Here is an 11,690-nt window from a genome sequence, read left to right on the forward strand (position 1 = left end):
AGAAGATGTAGTATATATATACAATGAAATACTACTCAGCCATAAAAAAATGAAATTCTGCCATTTGCAGCAAGGTGGATGGACCTAGAGAATATTATGCTTAGTGAAATAAGTTAGAGAAGGACAAATACTGTATGATATCACTTATATGCGGAATCGAAAAAAATAATACAAGTGAATGTAATATATGCAAAACAGAAACAGACTCACAGATATAGAAAACAAACTAGTGGTTACCAAAGGGGAGAGGAAATGGGGGAAGGGTAAATTAGGAGTACAGATATACACTACTATGTATAAAATAGATAAGCAACTGTACAGATATACTGTATAGCACAGGGAATTATAGCCATTATCTTGTAATCACCTATAATGAATTATAGTCTGAAAAATCCTGAATCACTATGCTGTAAACCTGAAATGAATATACTATTGTAAAGCCACTATATTTCAATTAAAAAAAACAACTCTTGTTCTGCAGACATGTAGAAACTTTCCCTTACATCTTTAAGAAGTATCTTCCAGGTACAATTGGAATATTAGGAAAGGAGAACTGAAGTGTTACTAGAGGAGTCAGGGAAAGTTACTCAAGTTGGTGACACATGAGTTGAGATGTGAAAATAAGCAGGAGAGGGTAAGGTCGATGGAGAAAGTGAGAGCAGGAAAGACATGGCAGGTGGAGGGAAGAACATGTGCAAAATCGTGATGTCAGCTGAGAACCCAAACGGCCTTAGAGAGATTATATAACTCCCTTGCTTTAGTCTTGGGGAAAAGTGAGCCCCTACACTGTGCCAGGTGCTAGGAATACAGACATAATTAAGACACTATTTCTCTTGTCCTCAAGAAGTATACAGTATATTGTGAAAGTAATAATTTTATCTTTTCCCACTATTGCAACTGTTTTATTTCTATTTTTTATGATGTTCAAATGGTCCAGTATGCTTAGCTCTGCTTCCCAACTAAGTGCCACATGCCTATATCTGGTTATCCGTGTTGCCAGTGGTGCTGGTATGAGAGACTACTTGCAGGTTCCTCCCAACTGCAGGATGAAGATACATCACAGAACATGTACTACTGATGGCAGAATCTGTCCTCATATTCATAACTGAAGGACCATTTTCCAAAATATTCATTCATCACATTACATTTACATTTTATTGCCAAGACTTTAGGTCAGTATTCATGGATTCAATCCACTAACCCCCCTCCACTGGGCACCAGTTAGATGCGCAGCTTTGAGCCTAGGTGTTATGAGGCTGCAAACATCAATCACATGAAGGCCTTGTCCGTTCAGTAGCTAAAAATTTCATTGGAATAAATATGTGTATATTACTAAAATAAAATATATCGGGGCACACATTTCCTGTAGGGAAATGAACATTAACTTTGCAGTACTCGAAGTCAATCTGCAACTTTTTGGTTTCATGATCTTGGACAAATTATTTAACATCAAGTTTCAATTTCCCCCTCCATAAAATGGAAATGATGATACCTCCTACCTTAATAGTTGCATATGTCTCTGCATATGTGTTTGTGCTGAATAAATTAAATAATATATGAATCAATCTGGCCTCTAGTATGACTTCAGCATATTTCTACCTAGCCACTCCCCTCCCCACCCCGGGCCAATCATCCCAACACCCTAAATATTTTAAGTTGTTTTGAAGTTCAGAGGAACATAAAATATTTGGTGGTGTTTTACTTCTTTCATGAATGATCCAACTTCAAACAAATTTACATGGCAACCCAAATATAGTTCTCTCAATACTCAAAATAATGCCTTTACTAAAACAATTTGGAGTGGTGACTTACTGTGGCCTTGGATCCTGCTACAGAGAGATTTGGCATATATTATCAAGAATACCATTTTATTTAAAAAGCTCATAAAGCTTCATCCTCAGCTATTACTGATTTAGGAGTAGCAGGTATATGGAAACTTTCACACTCTACTGAACGGGATTATACATTCTTCTCTAACCCACATAACTCATATTTGCAGGCTGACTTCTAAGTTCCTCACTTTCTGATTAATGATGTGAATAGCAGGGCTCTAGGCAGCGTTCTCTTATCTGAGCATGCCACAGACTCACTTTCAGTTGACCTTCAGAAAGTATTAGGCAGCATTTCTGCAAAACTTCCTTTAGTAATGAACACTGGAAAAGAAAGTTATGATTTGTGATTCTAAAACTACATAGAAATACAAAACACACACACAGTCACTGACATGAGACTCTGTATGTATATATACAGGCTCTCTTATTTTTACTGATTGATATCAATTTTTTTTTCAGGAGCAAAGTATCATTAATTACAAAAATAAACTAGCAAAGTTCTCATTAAAGATAAATGTGAACTGGGAAGAACATATGGATAAATCATCCCCTGCCTCATTCAAATTGAAAAGAAACACTTTGACTCTGGAGGGAACAGTGAGAAATGTGTATATTATAAAGTTATAAGTTTTAATAACTTCACCTCATTCTATTAAGCCTCTAACCCCATTGGAATCATAAAAGGTTAATATTGAAATGAACCCTAAGAGCATAAATTAGGCATTGGCCATTACATCCCCCCAAATGAGCCTTAAGCTATGTAACACTTGATCAGCAGGAATTTCCTCTTTTATTAAAGAAATGAAGATACACTGCATTGAATGATATTATTGAGAATACCTAAAATTTCTCATTATCCTACAAGCGCTTAAAATTGCTATTACAGATTTCTGCAGGCCAAATCCCAGTTCCCAATGGACCCCTGCAGTTTATGGAGTACTAGCAGGGAATGTGTTTCAGTTGCCCACAAATACATACTTGTATAGTCATATTGGGTATTTTCAGGAGAAAATGAGATATTTTATTTTTATTCTATCTCTAAAGAAGGGTCAATCTGAAATGGCTGCAAATCAAAACTGGGGCCGGCGCGTTGGGGCTGTTGGTCGGGGGCGGCCGCGCGGCGCGAGCGGGCCACTCCGGGGCGGGCGCGCGCAGGGATGCTCCGGGGGGGGGGGGCGGGCGCGCGCAGGGATGCTCCGGGGGGGGGGCGGGCGCGCGCAGGGATGCTCCGGGGGGGGGGGCGGGCGCGCGCAGGGATGCTCCGGGGGGGGGGGGGCGGGCGCGCGCAGGGATGCTCCGGGGGGCGGGCGCGCGCAGGGATGCTCCGGAGGGCGGCGGCGGCGGCCGTGTGGGCTGAGGCTGCAAGGACGGCGCGGGCCCTCAGGCCTTTCCTGAGCCGGCCGCTCGGGCTGCGCCGCCGCCGAGGCCCCTTCAGCCTCGGGGCCGGGCCCGCCGCCGCTTCTGAACGCGGGGCCCGGGGAGCCCCTGCCTGGGCCCGGAGCCTCCCCTCGGGGGTCGGGCCCGGGCGGGGAGCCCCGAGCCGCTGCCCTCCGAGCCCCATTTCCTGCTTTTTCAGTTTCCCTGGGGAGGTGATGAATTGTTCCGGGGGTCCCCGATGAGGCGGGCCGGGGGGCCGCGCTCTTAATGGAGGGTCCCCGCGGGGCCCGGGTGGGGAAGCGGTTGTCTTTGCATGGGCGGGGCACTTCCCGAGCCTGCCGGGACCATGAGCTGACCTGTGCGAGCGGGACGTGTCCGAAGCCCGAGAGCCAGCTCACCTGAGCCGCCCCCTCCCCCGGCCAGCATGGCATCTGAAGAAGCCTCTCTCGGGGCATTGGAAAGTCTGATGACAGAGTTTTTCCACGACTGTACAACCAATGAAAGAAAACGTGAGCTAGAGGAACTTCTTGATAACTTTGCTCAGCAAATAGGAGCCTGGAGATTCTGCCTGTATTTTCTCTCCAGCACTAGGAATGACTATGTAATGATATACAGTTTAACGGTTTTTGAGAATCTGATGAATAAAATGTGGCTTGGGGTCCCATCTCAGGATAAGACGGAAATCCGTAGCTGCCTGTCCAAACTCCTCTTGGCTCACCGCAAAACCTTACCTTACTTCATCTGGAGCAAGCTCTGCAAAGTGATTGTTGACGTTGGCCGTCAAGATTGGCCCATGTTCTACCATGACTTTTTTACTAACACTTTACAGTTGATCCAGTCCCCTGTGACAACTCCCCTCGGGCTGATCATGTTGAGGACAACTTCAGAAGAGCTGGCTTGTCCCGGTGAGGACCTCAGCGTGGCTCGGAAGGAGGAGTTGCGAAAGCTGCTGCTGGACCAGGTGCAGGACAGTGCTTGGGCTACTGACAGGTATCTTGGAGACTGTCTGGGACAAACACAGCGTGACTGCCACCACCCCACCACCATCCCCGACCTCAGGAGAAAGTGGTGACTTACCGAGTAACCTGTTGCAGAGTCCTGGTTCAGCCAAACTGTTGAATCAGCCACTCCCCATCCTTGATGCGGAGAGTGAGTATATCTGTTCCCTGGCCTTGGAGTGCCTGGCCCATCTCTTCAGATGGATTCCTCTGTCTGCCAGCATCATCCCGTCCCTCCTTACCACCATCTTCCACTTTGCCTGCTTTGGCTGTGACATCCAGGCCAGAAAGATGGCATCGGTTAACGGCAGCAGCCAGAACTGTGTGTTGGGTCAGGAGCGCGGCCGGCTTGGGGTCCTGGCCATGTCCCGCATCAATGAACTCATGTCCAAGAACTGTGTGCCTAAGAATTCGAGGACTACTTACTGCGTATGTTCCAGCAGACTTTCCACCTCCTGCAGAAAATCACCAAGGATAACAATGCCCACACGGTGGAGAGAAGGCTAGAAGAACTCGATGAGAGCTACACCGAGAAGTTTACTGACCTTCTGCGGCTCTTTGTGAGTGTTCACCTAAGAAGAATCGAGTCCTACTCCCAGTTCCCGTGGTGGAGTTTTTGACAGTTTTGTTCAAGTACACATTTCGTCAGCCTACTCATGAAGGTTACTTCTCTTGTTTGGATATCTGGACGCTCTTTTTGGACTATCTGACAAGGAAAACGAAAAGCCGTCTGGGAGACAAGGAAGCAGTTCTCAACAGGTACGAAGACGCCCTAGTCCTCTTGCTCATGGAGGTGTTGAATCGAATCCACTTCAGATACAACCACGCCCAGCTGGAGGAGTTGGATGACAAAACTCTGCATGACGATCAGCAGACAGTGGCAGTGGTACTTACGCCAGAGCTTGGAGGCAGTGGCCAAAGTGATGGAGCTCCTTCCCACACACGCCTTCTCAACACTGTTCCCAGTTCTTCAGGACAATTTAGAAGTTTATCTGGGGTTACAGCAGTTGATAGTTACTTCAGGGCCAGGACACAGGTTGAACATCACAGCAGAGAACGACTGCCAGCGGCTGCGCTGTTCCCTGCGAGACCTGAGCTCCCTCCTGCAGGCTGTGGGCCACCTAGCCGAGTACTTCATCGGGGACGTGTTCGCAGTGCGCTTCAGCGACGCCCTCACGGTGGTGGAGAGGTTGGTCAAAGTCACTTTGTATGGATCTCAGATAAAATTGCACAACATTGAGACTGCCGTGCCATCAGTATTGAAGCCTGATCTCATTGACGTGCACGCTTAGCCCCTGGCTGCTCCGCAGGCTTACTCTCACTGGCTAGCACGGTACTGCAGCGAGGCTCATCGGCAGAAGACGCAGCCGTTCGTTACGCTCGTCTCCACCACCATGGATACAGTCACGGCTCTGGTCAGCACCAAGGTCCGAGACAAACTGCTGCTATCTGCGCGCCACTCACTGGTCTCACTGGCCGCCACTGTGCGACCTTTCTGCTCAGCATCCCCGCAGTACAGAAAGTATTCAACAGAATCACAGATTCCTTCTACCCAGCAGCTTGTTGACAAGGCTCAGGTGTTGGTGTGCCGAGCCCTCTCTAACATCCTGTTGCTTCCATGGCCAAACATCCCAGAGAATGAGCAGCAGTGGCCTGTGCGCTCCATCAACCATGCCAACCTCATCTCTGCGCTCTCTCGGGATCATTGCAACCTGAAGCCCAATGCTGTCGCCCTGCAGAGGAAGATGCCCCTGGATGACACCGAAGTGATTATCCACCAGACACTTAGTGTCTTAGAAGATAGCGTGGAGAATATCTCTGGGGAATCCGCCAAGTCCCAACAGATCTGCTACCGGTCCCTGCAGGAATCCGTTCAAGTCTCCCCGGCCCTCTTTCCAGCTTTTATCCATCAGTCAGATGTGTCTGATGAGATGCTGAGCTTCTTCCCCACTCTGTTTCGAGGCCTTAGAGTACAGATGGGCGTGCCTTTCACTGAGCAGGTCACACAGACTTTCCTCAACATGTTTACCAGAGAAGAGTTGGCCGAGAGCATCCTCCACAAAGGCAGTATTGGCTGCCGGGTGGTTGAGAAGTTCCTGAAGATCCTGCAGGTGGTGGTCCAGGAACCTGGCCAGGTGTTCAAGCCCTTCCTCCCCCGCATCATCTCCCTGTGCATAGAGCAGGTGTATCCCGTCATCGCCGAGTGCCGCTCCCCTGGTGTGAAGGCTGAGCTGTCTGAGCTCCTCTTCCAGACGCTCCATCGCAACTGGAGGTGCTTCTTCAAGTCCACCGTCCTGGCCAGTGTCCAGAGGGGCATTGCCGAGGAGCAGATGGAGAATGAGCCTCAGTTCAGTGCCATCATGCAGGCTTTTGGACAGTCCTTTCTCCAGCCTGACATCTACCTATTTAAATAAAATCTCTTTTACTTGGAGACTCTCAACACCAAGCGGAAGCTGTACCACAGAAGATCTTCCGGACCACCACGCTCTTTCCGTTTGTGAACGTGCTGCGCCAGGTCCTGGTTCACAAGCCCCACGACCTCCTGCAGGAGGAGATTGGCATCGCCATTTACAGCGTGGCCTCTGTGGACTTCGATGGCTTCTTCGCGGCCTTCCTCCCAGAGTTCCTGACCAGCTGTGACGGTGTGGATGCCAACCAGAAAAATGTGCTGGGGCGGAATTTCAAGATGGATGGGGACCTGCCCTCATTCACCCAAATGTGCGCAGCCTGGTCAACGACCTGCGTTACTACAGACTCTGCAATGACAGCCTGCCCCCCGGCACCGTGAAGCTCTAGGTGCAGCTTGCTCACCGCCCGAGGGACACCGACTCCTGCCACTGCCACCTGCACCACCTCCGCCTGCTGCCACGGGTGTCTCCCGGACGGGCCTCGGCCTCTCCTCAGTTTCTCACGCCCGGAGCGGCGTGGCCTGCCCTCGTCCCCCTCCACGCTCCTCTCCTGCCGCCCAGCCAGCAGAACTGGCTCCGGGGTGTCCCAGGGGTTTGGAGCAGACAGGGGTCATGCGGCCAGGTACCGGGGAGGCACCGGAAAATCCTGTGGGGTGGTCCACGCAGATCATGCATGTATCAGTCACGAGGCAGAAACGCCAAGGACAGCTGTGACAGTGCCACCTTCTCACCACTCCACCGCCCCACCCCTCCCGGCCCAGCCGGCTAAGGAGAGGCATGATGCTGGAACTACTTTGGCACTTCTGTCAAGCCACTCCCCCCCTCCCCCTCAAATGCCTTGAAGTCTCTGCTTTTTGTCAGAGATTTGCAGACTCATGGGTTTTTTTGTTGTTGTTCTTGTTTTCTCATCATTCCATTGTGATACTAAGAAACTGAGAAGCTTAATGAAAAAATAATATGCTTATGTTGTTGTTGTATTTAAAAAAATCAAAACTGGGGCATGACCAAAACTATTCCTCATTTTTGAACTTTTTATGGTACTAAAAATGCACCATGTCATCTATCACTTCTTGCTCCTTAGGTGGCTTCATTTTTCAACATTAGTTATTACTACTTCATGTTTGCTGTTCATCAACTTTAAAAGTGACACTTGTGCAATAAAAGTAGACATCCTTGGCAAGGAGATGGCACTTCTGGATTGCCATTTATTTCATCAACTTCTAAGAAGAACTCCTCACATGATAAATAATGAAAGTATGAGCTAATCGCAATGAAAACAATTTTACAAGAATCTTTTTTGGCATGTTCTGTTTTTTACAATAGTTATGGCATTTCATTGTGATGTCAATTTGCATTTCTCAGAGAAATGCAAAAACAAATAAACAACACTTAATACAATAAATATTCTAAAGAAAAAATAAATGCACAGTTCTCAAAGATACTTTTTTCTTCAGTATCTGAGCTAAAATGAAAAGTCCTCAAAGTCTGAAATATATAAAAACATTAACTGTTTTAGTTTGTGGCACAAATGTTTAATTATATATATATATATATATATGTATATTATATATATATACATATGTAATATATTTCTAGAATAGTGACATTTATTCAATCTAAAACTTATTTTTCTTTCAAAGCTTCTTTTAATATTTCATTAATTATCTTGAAATGATCCTAATTTAATCATTATATCCAAATCTAGAAACCCTGATCAATGGTCTTCATGATTCAGATTTCCCACCAAAACTCTGGGAAAAAAAATAAACAAGAATTTAATTACTGACGTGATGTACTTTGTCAAAACAAAACATTAAATTTAAAGTACAATATTGGGGAAGTGCTTTGTAGTCTAGTTTCTAGTACAATTTCATCATTTGACCCTGATCCTCTTAACCCAGGGAGATAGATAGGCAGAGCCTCTTTATTTACTTATTTATTTCCTACAAAGTGAGGATAATCACTCCTATTACATAGTACTGTTATAAGGATAAATGATATAATGTATGTAAGCCATCTATTAAAGACACTGGCTGACAGTAGATTCTCAACAAATATCTTTTTTAAATGAATTGGATTTTTCCATTTCATCATGTGAGAAAATTGCAATTCAGTTTGTTTTAGTGACTTGCTCAAGGTCGTATAGAAATTAATGATAGTCTGTCTATATTAATGATGTTACTAGAACTCAAGTCTTACTGATTCAGTTGAATTATTTCTAAAGACAAAGATTTAAACGTCCAGTATTAGTTCAGTTCTTCTGATACTGTTTTAATCAGTGTGACCTGGACTTACTAGTTTCATTTTAGGAAATGTTTTTGGCAATGTATTCCAGAGAACAAATAGATTAGAGCATGTTTCAAGATTGCTATAGCTTAATCATGCAATACCTTCAAATCACAAATTTGACCTATATCACCTAGCATTGTAGCATGGAAATAGTAGAAAGAGCAGATTATTAGTAACTACAATTTACTCATCACTTTTTTTGTACTAGGTACATAAGTGTTTTACATGGATCATCTCATTTAATCCTTGCAATATCTTAACAAGTCTTCTCTGATTATGGTCATTTTATGAACAGGAACAATAAAGCACAGAGAGAGGTTAAGTAACTTTGCCCAAGGTAACAGAACTAGGAAGTAGGAGAAGAAATGGTTTCAACCCAAGCAAAGCAACTCTAGTCAAGTCTATACTCTTAATCCTCATGCTCAACAGCTTCCGTGGATGATATGTAATTAAGAGTGGCTCAGTTGAAATGCAGAGCAATCCAGGGTATTAACCAAGAGCATAACAATTTGACCATTAGAGAGACTTAGAAAAGAGGAAAATGGGGGTTTGGAAGAGCAAAGGGAATGTGAGTGGATGGTAGAGCAGGGGTAGGAGGATTTGCAAAGCAGCTTTAAGTGAGAGTAAAAAAGCTGAGGAAAATGGAATCCTAAGCCTGAAGACTGCACTCTTGCATCTGTAAGGGGCTAAGGTGTTGAAAGGCTAATAGGACCAGGAAAGAACATTCTGTAATGTTCTGGTGTGCTCTAGTATGGATAAAGTCATCGTGTGCCAGGTTAAGGAAGGTGTGCAGCCATAATCCAGTGGACCATGGAGAGGAACTGAGACTGTGCATCAGTGTGCAGATATGGTACGGGGAGAATTCTGTTAGTGCATGAACAAGGAGCAGGCTGTTTCAAGCTCATGTGTCTAAATTAATTGCATTTCTGAAGCCAGATTAGTAGGACTCTCAAGGCCTGACATAACAAGGTAGAGTTTATACAAGTGAGAGTTGGAAGGATTGGGAAAGTTTTCAAAACATGGTGGTAAGGAAACCAGGTATGTGTGGCTAATACCTCAAATACACGCATATCCACACATACACACACATATACACAGTAGTCCACAATTCTCACTCCACGTTTTCCTTAGCAGTGTTTTTTAAAAATATTATTATATCTTATTCAAAGTAGAAATTATTATTGAATATTATATGTGATTTCTTCCTCTGTAAAATTTAGTTGTTTTTGACAGCACTGGTAGATAACTAATACTATACAGTTTGAGGAGAACAATGTGTTTTGCTCTAAATATATGGATGATATCTTAGTCGCCTCAGACTAACAAGATACCATTGAGTGGCTTAAACAACAGACATTTATTTCTCACACATCTGGAGTCAGGGAAGTCCAAGATCAGGGTGCCAGTTTTATTTTGAGGTTTCTTCTCTTGGCAGCTGCCATTTCTCTGTGTGCTCATATGACCTGTTTTGTTTGCCTGGAGAGAGAGAGAGAGAGAAACAGAGAGAGAGAATGAGTGAGCAAGCTCTCTCCTGTCTCTTCTTATAAGGGCACTAATCCCATCATGAGGGCCTCACCTTTATGAGATATGAATTTTGGAGGAACACAAACATTCAGTCCATAACATACGGAAATTATATATAGTAAACTTTTACACTAACTGCTGGTTAATAAGTTTCAAACATTTTCAAGTAATTATGGAGTAAGAAATTACTTGTTATGTTCTACTCTAACTTTATAAAGATGAACAGAGATATCTTTTTTAGATCTCAATTATTTGCCTAAAAAATGGCAACTTTTTAAACTTTATTCATAAATTTTGGTCAGTCAGATTCTGATCAATAAAAACCAAATGTCATACTAGCAAGATCTTTGAACTGGCAATCAGTAACATAGAGTGAGGAGTGTTAAATTTGGCAATAATATGCTGTGTATCCATGACCTGCTCTTTCTTAGTCTCATTTTCCTCTCTGGAAAAGAAATGTAGTAGAACCGAATGATGTTTACTTTAATGTGTCGTTTCAGTGACCAAATTACCCTTTTTCTCCAGGACTGTCTTGGTTTTGGTCCTAAAAGTCCAGTCTACCAGGAAACCTCTATCCTGCGATGTAAAAAGTTTTGAATTTCCATTATTGGTGAAGACATATGGGGGAAAGCACAAAGCTGATATTGCAGCCAAAAAATCAGGTGCTGAAAGACACACTGTTCTCAGTGTGAAGTGGATAAGGCATAGACTAGCTGAATTCCATGGTTGCTGTTGCTCCTTTTTTCTTCCCTGACTGCTGATGTTGAAACTAGGATCTGTAGTCCACAGTAGTGGATTATCCATTGTTGCTTCACTCTGAATGATGTGATTTAAATATGCAACTCAAATGTTCTGTAGTTGTGAGTGTTAACAGTCCACTTTTGACTCTGACTGTAGATTAGCTGTTGTTTGTATCAAGATAGTGTTAATTTAACTTTTAATTGTGAATAGTATTACTGTGTTTTCTCAGAGTTCAGATAATGACAAAGAGATGATTACAGTGCTAACACAGGCATAACCTGGACATCACTAAAAAAGAAGGCTAAATGACTGTGTGATTTAATGACTGACAGAAGGACACAAACAATAATATTAGGGAGGTAAATAACCAAAACAGAACATGCTGTGCAATATGCAGAGAATAATTGGGGATTGGGCATGGTGGAGAAGGGGAAGTAAAAGCATATATGAAGACTGAATCTCATAAATCTTACAAGCAAATACTTGTCAGTCAATAAAAATTTTTCATCATCCAAAAAAAC

General features: G+C 44.1%; 1 pseudogene across 1 annotated transcript; it reads left to right on the top strand.

Annotated features, from left to right (window-relative positions):
* Nucleotides 1-3,412: 3,412 nt before the first annotated feature.
* LOC309620063 (exportin-6 pseudogene) lies at nucleotides 3,413-10,389 on the top strand (annotated as a pseudogene). The gene has a single exon. The product of its transcript is annotated as an exportin-6 pseudogene (transcript).
* Nucleotides 10,390-11,690: the final 1,301 nt, after the last annotated feature.

Source organism: Balaenoptera borealis (assembly GCF_965194805.1).
Source record: "Balaenoptera borealis genome assembly, chromosome: X".
Classification (NCBI taxonomy): Eukaryota; Metazoa; Chordata; class Mammalia; order Artiodactyla; family Balaenopteridae; genus Balaenoptera; species Balaenoptera borealis.